Source organism: Aegilops tauschii, chromosome 5, assembly GCF_002575655.3.
Source record: "Aegilops tauschii subsp. strangulata cultivar AL8/78 chromosome 5, Aet v6.0, whole genome shotgun sequence".
NCBI classification, from domain to species: domain Eukaryota; kingdom Viridiplantae; phylum Streptophyta; class Magnoliopsida; order Poales; family Poaceae; genus Aegilops; species Aegilops tauschii.
The window spans coordinates 481057376-481068615 of NC_053039.3; the positions used below are offsets into that span (position 1 = coordinate 481057376).

Genomic DNA, 11240 nt, shown 5'->3' on the forward strand with positions numbered 1-11240 from the left:
CATGCAAAATAACAGTTTTGAACGATAACATCAATTGTTATGTATTGGAGAGCAACTATCTAACGGGTACCGCTTTGGGGGTTCCCGTGGAGGTCACCTTTCGGCCCTGGGAGCACGTCAAGTGGTGCGTCCAGCCGCCACCATATGTCCCGCGCTAGGTGCACCCTCAAGATTCTTTTTTTCTTATTTTGCACGCGTTTTCGAATTTTCTTGCTTTTTTTTTCTATTCAGGTTTTTCTAGGTTTTGACGGGATTTTTTTTCTGTTTTCTTTTCTAGGAAGCCGTGCTTGATAGGGAAAGTGCTTTTCAAGGAAGCCGTGCTTTTCTGTGAGAAGACATGTGCTTCTGCGAGAAACATAACTATGCTTCCAGAAAAGAAAACACAGTTGTGCTTCCTCAAAAAAAAGAAAAAAGCACAGCTTGTGTTAAAGTACAGTTGTGCTTCCAAAAAAATAGTATTTGTTTCCATGAGAACTGTGCTTCTCGAAAAGTGAAAAGCATAGTTGTGCTTCCCCGAAAAATGAGAAGCAGAACTTGTGCTTCCTCGAGAAGCACAATATGCTTCTTGAAAAGGAAAAGCCGAGAAAAGCGGAAAAATCACAACCGTGCTTCTTATTTTTGTTTCGATTCTGACTTGTTTCCCGTTTTCGGGTTTTAGTTTTTATTTTTAGTTTTCTCTTGGTTTTTTCGTGAAAACAAAAATTTCATCGCAACCTATTAACATTGAGAAATCCAATGGTGAAAACAGTTTATGATTTAGACGCATTGTTCAAGAGATAAAACAATTTGAAAAAACAAACTACGAATAAAAAAAACTTCGAAGTTGCTCAAGTGACGCACATGTAGAGAAGGTGGGAGTGACCTTTGCAAGCCCTTAATTAGTGATTTCACATGTATTGCCGTACAAGCATTCTAAATATACTAAACCTGACCAGGTTTCTTTTACCAGGTTTTTTTTTTACTTTTTCTAATCAGTAAAACTCGGGCCAATCGAAGACACGTCAATTAGTGGGGGACGTGGACAGGTACGCCTTGGGGTGAGTCTAGCAATTTTCCTGCGATTTGTTTCTGGTCAAACTTTTCGGTTTGTCGGCCTGCAGGTTGTTTCTATTGCGCTGCATGCATGCTATACCGTGGGATGCTTTTGATAAGGCCACGTGCATGTGCTTGCTGTTTCTGGTAATCTTTGGATGCATGGCCGCTTATTCTCTTGCTCTCTCGAGAAGGATCCTGTCAATTCAGTTCCACCGCTTCACCGCCGTAGGTGACTATAAAAGGTTCTCCAGCACCGGCGGTCTTGCCTCACCTCCTCCCTGCCCTTTCCGCCTGACCGCCGAGCTCCGGTTCGCCTCCTAGCGCCGTCCTCATGCAGCCATCTGTTAGCCAAGCTTTGCGAGGTACGTGATCTGATACATGGTGCTCAGCTTGAACACATCAGACTGGAGCGTCTCATCTGGTGGATCCCATGCAGATGCATCGAGAGATGGACCTCGAGCTGCACGCGATGGCGCCGGGCTAGCACAAGGCAGAGCACCTGGCCGTGGCCGGCGAGGAGGCGCGCAAGGTCGGCGCGTCGGTGCCCACTGGTTGCCATCCCCATCTCCCCTTCCTAGGTGCTCCCCTCCGCGTCTTAACTCTTACCCCGAGGTGCTACAGAAGAGACGCCCTACGGGGAGCTAACGTGGAGGAGCGGGCGGCCGCTCGAGGCACAACATCCTGTTGCAGGCGAGGTGAGTCTCAATGCTGATGTTGGTCACCAACGAGGTCTTCGATCGGAGCGGAAGTCCAGGCGAGGTGGATTTCGCCGGCGAGGCCCTCTCCGTTCTTCCTCTTGTGTGCGTCTTGGGCAGGAGGCAGGAGGGCCAGCAGGGCCTGAAGTGCCTAGCCCTCCGGGCCACTGAGGCGAGGTGCTGAGGGCGCGCGGTGTTGGCGCATAAGCCATGTCCCCGCCGAGGTGACCGGTGTCGGGCGTGCCAGTCCGGTCCGTGGCCGCGTCGAGCCCATGTTTAGGCATAGTCTGACCTTGGTCTGGCCATGGTCCGACTAGTGTATGGCTTGTGTGCGTGCGTGTGTGGCGCGGGGTGTGTGTCTGTGTGCGCACCTGTTGCGTGGGTAGTTGGCGATAGTGGCGGGGGTGACCGCGGCGTTCTGTTGGAGCCCGGCCGCGTTGATCGCGTTGGTGCGCGACGGGTGCGTGAGCTAGGGCGTGCGGAGCGTGCGGGCGTGGAGGAGTGGGGAGCGCGGCGTCGTGTGGGCGCGCCCGTGTATAAAGCTCCACCCCGCGTACTGTTGTTTGTGTGGGGCTCGAGTTCGTGCTCGAGGAAGACGCCGTTCGTGCGGCAGGCGTTCGTACGCCGGAACCACCGTGTCTTGTGTCTCCCTCCTTTCTTCTTCCTCTAATCGTTCTAGCGAGAGTACAAAGAGAGAGAGAGTTCCGGTGAGAGGGAGGGCTAGGGCTAGACACCCAACACTTGGCATCAGGCCTACAGGTTTGCGGCCGTGGCGCGCGGTGGCGTCCGCGGCGCGCGCGGCGAGCACGTCGGACATGGAGGCTGTAGCGCGCGGCGAGCGCGTGGCGAGCGCGACGCGCGGCGACTCCACGGTGGTGCGGACTGATGTCGTGCACGCGAAGAGCACGGCAGTCGTGGAGACGAGGAGGTCGCGGAGGAGCTGTGTGGTAGCGCAGAAGTCGCGGCGGCTCGGCGCGACAACCGTGGGGGCACGGAAACGTGGCGCGAGACGGCGCATGGGACTGGGGGCTGCTTCAGCGGCAGTGGGCGTCGGCTCGTGCTGGAGGCGAAGAGGAGACGACGATGACGACGAGTGAGGCGATGTCATGGCTTAGGGGGTGATTGTTGGCGCATAAGCCATGTCCCCGCCGAGGTGACCGGTGTCGGGCGTGCCTGTCCGGTCCGTGGCCGCGTCCGCGTCGAGCCCATGTTTAGGCATAGTCTGACCTTGGTCTGGCCATGGTCCGACTAGTGTATGGCTTGTGTGCGTGCGTGTGTGTGGGGCGCGGGGTGTGTGTCTGTGTGCGCACCTGTTGCGTGGGTAGTTGGCGATAGTGGCGGGGTGACCGCGGCGTTCTGCCGGCCGCGTTGATCGCGTTGGTGCGCGACGGGTGCGTGAGCTAGGGCGTGCGGAGCGTGCGGGCGTGGAGGAGTGGGGAGCGCGACGTCGTGTGGGCGCGCCCGTGTATAAAGCTCCACCCCGCGTACTGTTGTTTGTGTGGGGCTCGAGTTCGTGCTCGAGGAAGACGCCGTTCGTGCGGCAGGCGTTCGTGCGCCGGAACCACCGTGTCTTGTGTCTCCCTCCTTTCTTCTTCCTCTGATCGTTCTAGCGAGAGTACAGAGAGAGAGAGAGAGAGTTCCGGTGAGAGGGAGGGCTAGGGGTACCGTGGCGCGCGGTGGCGTCCGCGGCACGCGCGGCGAGCACGTCGGATATGGAGGCTGCAGCGCGCGGCGAGCGCGTGGCGAGCGCTACGCGCGGCGACTCCACGGTGGTGCGGACTGATGTCGTGCACGCGAAGAGCACGGCAGTCGCGGAGACGAGGAGGTCGCGGAGGAGCTGTGTGGTGGCGCAGAAGTCGCGGCGGCTGGGCGCGACAACCGTGGGGGCACGGAAACATGGCGCGACGGCGCACGGGACTGCGGGCTGCTGCAGCGGCAGTGGGCGTCGGCTCGTGCTGGAGGCGCAGAGGAGACGACGACGACGAGTCAGGTGATGTCATGGCTTAGGGGGTGATTCTTGGCGCTTAAGCCATGTCCCTGCCGAGGTGACCGGTGTCGGGCGTGCCAGTCCGTTCCGTGGCCGCGTCGAGCCAATGTTTAGGCATAGTCTGACCTTGGTCTGGCCATGGTCCGACTAGTGTATGGCTTGTGTGCGTGCGTGTGTGTGTGGCGCGGGGTGTGCGTCTGTGTGCGCACCTGTTGCGTGGGTAATTGGCGATAGTGGCGGGGGTGACCGCGGCGTTCTATTGGAGCCCGGCCGCGTTGATCGCGTTGGTGCGCGACGGGTGCGTGAGCTAGGGCGTGCGGAGCGTGCGGGCGTGGAGGAGTGGGGAGCGCGGCGTCGTGTGGGCGCGCCCGTGTATAAAGCTCCACCCCGCGTACTGTTGTTTGTGTGGGGCTCGAGTTCGTGCTCGAGGAAGACGCCGTTCGTGCGGCAGGCGTTCGTGCGCCGGAACCACCGTGTCTTGTGTCTCCCTCCTTTCTTCTTCCTCTGATCGTTCTAGCGAGAGTACAGAGAGAGAGAGAGAGTTCCGGTGAGAGAGAGGGCTAGGGCTACCGTGGCGTGCGGCGGCGTCCGCGGCACGCGCGGCGAGCACGTCGGACATGGAGGCTGCAGCGCGTGGCGACCGCGACGCGCAGCGACTCCACGGTGGTGGGGACTGATGTCGTGCACGCGAAGAGCACGGCAGTCGCGGAGACGAGGAGGTCGCGGAGGAGCTGTGTGGTGGCGCAGAAGTCGCGGCGGCTCGGCGCGACAACCGTGGGGGCACGGAAACATGGCGCGACGGCGCACGGGACTGCGGGCTGCTGCAGCGGCAGTGGGCGTCGGCTCGTGCTGGAGGCGCAGAGGAGACGACGACAACGAGTCAGGCGATGTCATGGCTTAGGGGGTGATTGTTGGCGCATAAGCCATGTCCCCGCCGAGGTGACCGGTGTCGGGCGTGCCAGTCAGGTCCGTGGCCGCGTCGAGCCCATGTTTAGGCATAGTCTGACCTTGGTCTGGCCATGGTCTGACTAGTGTATGGCTTGTGTGCGTGCGTGTGTGGCGCGGGGTGTGTGTCTGTGTGCGCACCTGTTGCGTGGGTAGTTGGCGATAGTGGCGGGGGCGACCGCGGCGTTCTGTTGGAGCCCGGCCGCGTTGATCGCGTTGGTGCGCGACGGGTGCGTGAGCTAGGGTGTGCGGAGCGTGCGGGCGTGGAGGAGTGGGGAGCGCGGCGTCGTGTGGGCGCGCCCGTGTATAAAGCTCCACCCCGCGTACTGTTGTTTGTGTGGGGCTCGAGTTCGTGCTCGAGGAAGACGCCGTTCGTGCGGCAGGCGTTCGTGCGCCGGAACCACCGTGTCTTGTGTCTCCCTCCTTTCTTCTTCCTCTGATCGTCCTAGCGAGAGTACAGAGAGAGAGAGAGTTCCGGTGAGAGGGAGGGCTAGGGGTACCGTGGCGCGCGGTGGCGTCCGCGGCACGCGCGGCGAGCACGTCGGATATGGAGGCTGCAGCGCGCGGCGAGCGCGTGGCGACTCCACGGTGGTGCGGACTGATGTCGTGCACGCGAAGAGCACGGCAGTCGCGGAGGAGTTGTGTGGTGGCGCAGAAGTCGCGGCGGCTCGGCGCGACAACCGTGGGGGCACGGAAACATGGCGCGACGGCGCACGGGACTGCGGGCTGCTGCAGCGGCAGTGGGCGTCGGCTCGTGCTGGAGGCGCAGAGGAGACGAGGACGACGAGTCAGGTGATGTCATGGCTTAGGGGGTGATTCTTGGCGCTTAAGCCATGTCCCCGCCGAGGTGACCGGTGTCGGGCGTGCCAGTCCGGTCCGTGGCCGCGTCGAGCCCATGTTTAGGCATAGTCTGACCTTGGTCTGGCCATGGTCCGACTAGTGTATGGCTTGTGTGCGTGCGTGTGTGTGACGCGGGGTGTGCGGCTGTGTGCGCACCTGTTGCGTGGGTAGTTGGCGATAGTGGCGGGGGTGACCGCGGCGTTCTGTTGGAGCCCGGCCGCGTTGATCGCGTTGGTGCGTGACGGGTGCGTGAGCTAGGGCGTGCGGAGCGTGCGGGCGTGCAGGAGTGGGGAGCGCGGCGTCGTGTGGGCGCGCCCGTGTATAAAGCTCCACCCCACGTACTGTTGTTTGTGTGGGGCTCGAGTTCGTACTCGAGGAAGACGCCGTTCGTGCGGCAGGCGTTCATGCGCCGGAACCATCGTGTCTTGTGTCTCCCTCCTTTCTTCTTCCTCTGATCGTTCTAGCGAGACTAGCGAGAGTATAGAGAGAGAGGGGTTCCGGTGAGAGGGAGGGCCAGGGCTAGACACCCAACACGCGGTGCGGCTCGCACTGGGACTCGTGCTCCGCCGCCATGGCGACGGCCAGCGCAGGACATGCGCGACACTGGGAGGGGAGCCAAGTATGAGGCTCTGGAGTGGCTCATGCAGCGCGTCGCGCGCGGCGGTGCTGGTGGCTTGCAATTGCAGGTTGACCATGGGCGGTGGACCTCGGGCAGAGCTCACATGTGGTTGCGGCGGTGCGCGGACAAGTGAAGCTCGCGGCGTGATGGCGGCGCGTCGTGTGTGTGTGCGCGCGCTGTTTGCGCCCACTGTGCGTGTGTGGGACGGTCTGATGACGCGACGAACGATGTCGAGGCAGCAGGCCACTGGCGCTCGGTATCGACGTAACGGAGCTCCTTTCCCTTACAGATGCGGGCGCCGTCTCCTCTCATGTCCCCTTCCCTCCTCTCTCTCGCCGCCGCCTGCGTGCGTGCACGTACAGCTTGCTCGCCGATAGAGGGTGCGCCGCTGCTCTCCTTCTCTCTCCTTCTCTCTCTCTCTCTCTCTCTCTCTCTCCAAGGCGACCGTGTTCCCGAGCCGCCGCCCCCTACCCAAGCTCCCGCAGCGCTACATGTTGCCGCACGCCGTATCTCTTTCGCGGTTTGGCCTCGCTCTTGGCACCGCGCCGGTCTACGATGGCCACCATCTGCCGGACAGTAAGACCCGATATGGTGGTCGCCTCGACGACCGGTGGGCGCAAGCCAGCTGCGGCCCTTCGCCATCCCCGAGCCAGCCGCGGCCCTTCGCCTACGGCATGCTCGGCGCGCATCTCCCGACCGGCGTGCGCACATAGCCTCATCTGCTAGGGATATGCGTCACCAGCTCACTCTATCTGTTACACCGATGCCACTCCCGATGCGGACTGCGGTTGTGCTTCTTTTCGTTGTTAAATATAATCTTGATGTCTTGTGTATCTGCATGTTTACTTTCGTATTTGCATGTAGTAGTGTGTCTGTGCAGAGCTACGTGAGGCGTACAACTGATGGGTTCAGTTTGAAGAGCATGCATGGTGAGACTCCAACGTGCAGTGAGAAGCTGCTGCATGCAAAGATCTGAAACTAACGAGCTGTACAAATTATCTAGGAAGTTGTTATGCATGCGTGTGTTAGTGGCATAAGAATAGGTGATGGATTAGTTGGTTAGTGGAGCAGGTCGTGTGCACAAAGAGCCGGGCACGTTGTGGCCTGGCAGCGTGTGCGAGCTAGCTACTTAAAGCGTTGTAATTAAGTTCGTCTGGTTAAGAAATACAGAGAGAAAAAGCCGTGAGCTGTGCGAGAGCACGGCACCAAATATCCTGTGTTCTTGTGTGTGTTGTGTGAAACAACCAAGAGAGAAGAGGTGAGCTCAGAGAGTCGGCTCCAACATTCGTGTCTGTGAATCCGTGATGCCGTAGCCAGCATCTCTCTACATCTGGATGTAGCGGAGCACAGCGAGCACCGGAGCGGCCACTCGATTGACGGGGCCACCTCCCAAGGCTCCTCGGCCATCACCTTCCCCATGGCCGCCCTCGCGCGACTCCATGCCGGCCGTTCAGCTCAGCAGTCCTCTCGAGGAGAGTACACTATCGACAATGGTAGCATGCTTATGCCACGAAGGGACGCCATAGTCATGCACAGAGTGGTCGGCGTGTTTCTGTGGATACAACGGTTACGAATCTGCAGGCTGGCGCCCACAAAGCCTGGCTGCTATTTATGACTGTCGGTGTAGCCTTCGAATTTCACAGCAAGGTCGTATGTGATTATTAATACTGTAGCAGACCGTACATGTACACTCTCATATAAATGGACCGTGGAATTGGATTATGGTTGTTGGCATTACTTCAACTATTTTATGCAGTCCTTCATTGATTCTAGGAACTGAATAACATTTTTGTGAGGAATCGATGAATAGCAATTTGATAAGTATTGTGAGTGTGTAAGCAACGCATTCACAACTCCAAAGCAGCTGAGCCGCAGCTCACAAACTCTTGTTTCATAAAAGATTAGAGTGAAAGACTTTGGCGAATGATTATTTCAGCAAAACCTGATTAACTGACTAACTTAAGAGTATTTTAAAAGTATTTTGGATAAGCATTCTGGTTTGCACTCTGCAATTCAAAGATGAGCACCACTGAATTTCAAGAAAGATATGATAAAGGGTCTGACTAACACTTATTTAGATGAGAATAAAATCTGCATGATTAAACTTTCTGAGTTATTTTGTGATCTTTTATCTGCCTAGCTAATATGTTACTTTCAAGTAGAAAGCAAAAATGATGGCGAGTCTTTTTTTTTTTTTTCTGTTTAGTACTACAGTTAGCTTAGTTTTCTATTTGGTGCAGCTTGGTGAATTTTCAGCTGAGCTACCATCACATGGTAAATTTTGTTTTCTATAGTATTGATGTGGCAATTTTGTGAGTGCAGTCTTACCTTTGACATACTGTATGTTGCATAATCAAAGTATCCTTTTTCTCAATATAGCCCAACCATGGCAAACTGCAGGTGATTACTTACTTTCATCGATATTGGCTCATGTATACAGAGCAGTGCATGGAACTGCCTATTTGAAGGGAATATATTTGGTTTTTCATTTTGGCAAAATATTGGGTGAAATACTAAGCGACTATACGAAGTTTATGTATGTCTACTTTCGCATTGGGTTTTCATTTTGACAAAATATTAACTGAAATACTTAGCGACTACATATACTTGGATTGTACATTAATTGGGTGCTTAAACAAAAAATGGTACTTCATTCATTATTTTACTATTCTCATTTCTAATAATTTTTATACAAAGCTTGCCTTTTATGTTACCTTGGTACCAAATAGCTGAGCTTGCTCCTTGCTCGCATATTAGGGTAACTTGATCCATGCAGGAATTATGGGATTGAGACACACAATGAAGCAAGGAATGATTTATACTATTTTTTGCCAATTTGCTTTTGCTTTGTTATGATGCTTAGTTCACATTTGGGTTTCTATTTTAGAAAATCATTAGCAAGAATAATTAGTTGCTATACTTATATTATATATGAGGCAAGGTAGTTCTTACATTGCTTTAATTACTCTACCCTTATTATACGCAGTGTTAGTAAAGTAGGCTTTGAAGTATCGAATTACTATGCTTCGTCTTGTTCAATTGAGGGCGACTGGTCATTTTCTTCTCATGTCTACATAACACTATATTGTTTACATCAAAGTGCAACCACAATCAAATCGTAAGTGTTTGTCCCTTTATACTAAATGTCTTTTGTCATAACATTAATTTGGCTAATTTACTTCACATATGGAGCCTACCTTATTTAATTGTCCACCGATCTGTTTGTTCTATCCTCATTTTCACAAACAATGGATAGTATTTGTCCTTTTCCACTGGTTATCTTTTGTCATAACATTGATTTTGCAAATTTACTTCACATATGGAGCTTGCCTTATTTATTTGTGTACTGATCTATTTGTTCTATCCTCAATTTTTCAAGGTCACCAATCTTTGCATGTAGAAACAATGGGAAAGCCTCAAGACTCCATAGTCAGAGAAGGGGAAGTATCCTTTGCAGCTGCATTAAAAAAAGGGGAATGAGGTGATTTGTTATCTATAACTCACGGTATCGATTATCGAGCGTTCAATCAGGGTCAACGATGGGATAATAGAATTCACAAATCCTGGTTTCATGGCAACATCTACATAATACTAAAAAAATATTAGGCTAATAAGATAAATCCACAGAAAAGTGATATTATCTAAAATGTTGTTGATGGTGGTATATTCTATTTGATCTTAGTATCACATTTTTGTTTGGTTATGTATGTGGAGTGATAGTATATCATAATATGACACCCTTTCCCTCCTTTTACTTTTCCTAATATACCGAATTATTGTTTTTCCGCATAAGCATATATTTACAACACCTATGGGGTTATTTATTTTCATGTCATTTGCAATCATTTCGTCCCTCCATGTAGAAGCATGTACCTGCCTCTACATTGGCTCTTCCTGGGATAAACTTGGACTGAGATGCCCAGGTAGTTTATGTTATGCACCCTTCCGAGTGAAAAGGTCAGGAAGTGCTGCTCTGCTTTTAACATAGTCGAAAAATTAACTCACGTGTCTTCATTTTACCATGTATGTAATTTCAACATAAAGTATCGATGGAGCTCTACATCATTTCATTATTGGCACAAATCTAGTGGGCAGTCGAACAAGGATGCTATGAAGTACCAAAGAATAAAAAAATCATCATGCTATATCAATATGTATTCTCTTTTCATTAAATAAAGCTACTTTGTACGAAAGATTTCATCATTCATACCAGTATATTTTTTACATACACCATAATATAAAAATAACATAAAAAATAAAGTGAGTGGTAAAAATTGAATAATTAATAGATAAATTATAGTATCATCGTACACAAAATTTCTCACATAATGTATCAATAGGCGCGGCGTGACGCCGCGCGGGCATAGCTAGTGTGCACTAAGCCAACAATAATCCGGTTAAAAATGTTTATTCTTTGTGACAAACTATACCTCGCCTATTGTGAATCAGCAGAAACGCTCGCCTACAATGCTTGCTCATGGCCTGCAGCCCAACCAAGGACTTTCTTTTACGGTTTTCGCTAGAGGAACCGGCTTTTCTGCTGTACGTCTGTACGTAGGATATTTGTGTTAAGAAAGTGCGTGCAAGCTCTTTGTGGTATCTGTTTTAAATTTGTGTTTCTCTTCATTTTATATTTTTCATTTGTATCATTTTCTATTTCATATTTTTACTTTTGTTAGTTTTTTCTTCCGATTCTCAGTTTTTTCGGTCATTGCTTACTTAAAATGTTCATAGTGTATTTAAAAAAAGTTCACCACGTTCCAAAAATGTAAATTCAGTGTTTCAAAAATCTTCACCGCATTTTATAACAATTTTACATTTTATAATATGTTCACCGCGTTATCTGAAATGTTTGTCGCATATTTAAAAAATATATTCATGGTGTTTTAATTTTTTTATCGCGTATTTAAAAATGTTCACTGCATTCACAAATATTTATTTCATATTTATAAGATGTTCGTTTTGTATTTGTAAAATATTCATCATGTTTTTTCAAAAATTATTCACCTTGTTCTAAAAAATATTTGCCATGTATTTTTAAAGCTTTTTATTTTTTCTGTTCTTTTCTCTTTCTTATTTCTAGATTTATATTTTATTTTATTAGTTTTTTTGTTCATTG

General features: G+C 51.7%; 1 long non-coding RNA gene across 1 annotated transcript; it reads left to right on the forward strand.

Moving 5' to 3' along the window:
* Nucleotides 1-424: 424 nt before the first annotated feature.
* On the forward strand, nt 425-9885 carry LOC120965317 (uncharacterized). Its single transcript, XR_005758050.2, has 2 exons — nt 425-1397; nt 1472-9885. It is a non-coding gene; the product is annotated as an uncharacterized lncRNA (long non-coding RNA).
* The last annotated feature ends 1355 nt before the right edge of the window (nt 9886-11240 follow it).